Genomic DNA, 1,723 nt, shown 5'->3' with positions numbered 1-1,723 from the left:
AGAAGCAAAGTGGCCCTAGCTCTTTCCCCTGTTTGAAAGCAAGAGTGTTTTAAGGAGGCAAAAGCTGTAAAAACAGGTACAAAGTTTATTATTAGAGACACAGCACAATGTATGGGAGAGAACACAGAGAAGCAATTTGTTTATTTAAGTTAGAAGCGAGGCAGAAATACACACCTCGAGAGGAGTGTGGGCGTCCTGAATGAGAAGCGCAGTGAAGAGGTGATTTAAATCACTTATATAGGACAGTCCTTCCAGGTCTTTGTTTACCTTTGGCCAATTATCGTGTTTCTTTTTTCACAACTGGCTGGTCCCAGGACCCTCCTCAAGATGTCTGCGTAACTTTTTGCTAAGATGGATCCCACTGTAGAGGCCTGTGGGTGCATGTCCACACTTATTATGGGGTGGGGGCCCCTCCCTTTTTGACCCCCAATGGAGCCTTCCTGAGCATGTGCGGACAGGGAAGTTTTCCTTGACCTCAGGAGTGGGCCTCTTATGTCTTTACTTCAGCAGAGCTCAGCTTCTGCCACCAGCTTTGTCCTTGGAGTGTCTGGGTGAGAACAAAGCTTCAATTTTACTCCACTTGACAAACACCGGCTGTCCAGCCCAGGGGCCCATCTATCTCCTATCTCAATAGCAAGGGTTTTATTCCCTCTATACCTTCCTGCCTCAATGGATATTGACTAATATTGGGCGGGGTTTATGGTAAATTAATGGGTGATGCAGAATGTTTTCTCCCTATGTCAGTAGGATTAAGTCCCCATAAGTTTTTAAATACTAAGCCTAGCAATTTTTCTTGTTCTGCATCACCTTTACCATGGGCCGCAAACATTTTATGATGAAAGAAATCTTTTAGATCTAAAAACCTTTCTCCCTTAGGAGTGAAAGAAATCTGGGCTTCATAAGTTTTTAACAAATCTCTACCTATCTGGTGAATAAGGGCACTTTCTACTAGGAAAAAGGAGTGCCTTCCTTTAAGTTCTCCTAAGTAAAATTCTAAAAGTAATGGTTTAAAAGCCTTAGTAGACGCATTGTAAACCCCCGGCATTTGTATTAAAGTATTACTCCGAGGGAGGGAGCCTTTGATTTTGATAGGGTTTAAAATTGAAAAGATTGTTCCTGTATCTATTAGGGCTTTAATTGTTTCTCCTTGTATATTCACTTCCATTTCCCCAAGGGTGTTAGAAAGGAGAAGGGGGAAGTCTCGGGCTTCCCTGGTGGCGCAGTGGTTGAGAGTCCGCCTGCCGATGCAGGGGACACGGGTCCGTGCCCCGGTCCGGGAAGATCCCACATGCCACGGAGTGGCTAGGCCCGTGAGCCATGGCCGCTAAGCCTGCGCGTCCAGAGCCTGTGCTCCGCAACGGGAGAGACCACAACAGTGAGAGGCCCACGTACCGAAAAAAAAAAAAAAAAAAAAGATTGTAGGTTTAATTCATATGGACATGTTTTTAGGGTCAACAATGTTAAGTATAATACTTTAATTTTACCTAGGTTTATTGAAAGTCAAACAAGTTCATATTTTTTTTTTGCTAATTTATCAGCAAGAAAAATAACTTGATATGATGAAAAATTAAATCTAAATGAGGGAAGAGTTTTGGGGTGAACTCTTTGGGAATAATTATGTTTTTGGAAAGTCTACTTAATAATAGTCTTGTTACCAAACCAAACTTGGATCTGCTCACCTGCGTGCAGGACAGCCAATCTACTGACACAGGGTTGTGGTAAA

The sequence above is a fragment of the Tursiops truncatus genome, chromosome 3, assembly GCF_011762595.2.
Source record: "Tursiops truncatus isolate mTurTru1 chromosome 3, mTurTru1.mat.Y, whole genome shotgun sequence".
Taxonomy (NCBI): Eukaryota; Metazoa; Chordata; class Mammalia; order Artiodactyla; family Delphinidae; genus Tursiops; species Tursiops truncatus.
This window is presented reverse-complemented; position numbering follows the sequence as displayed.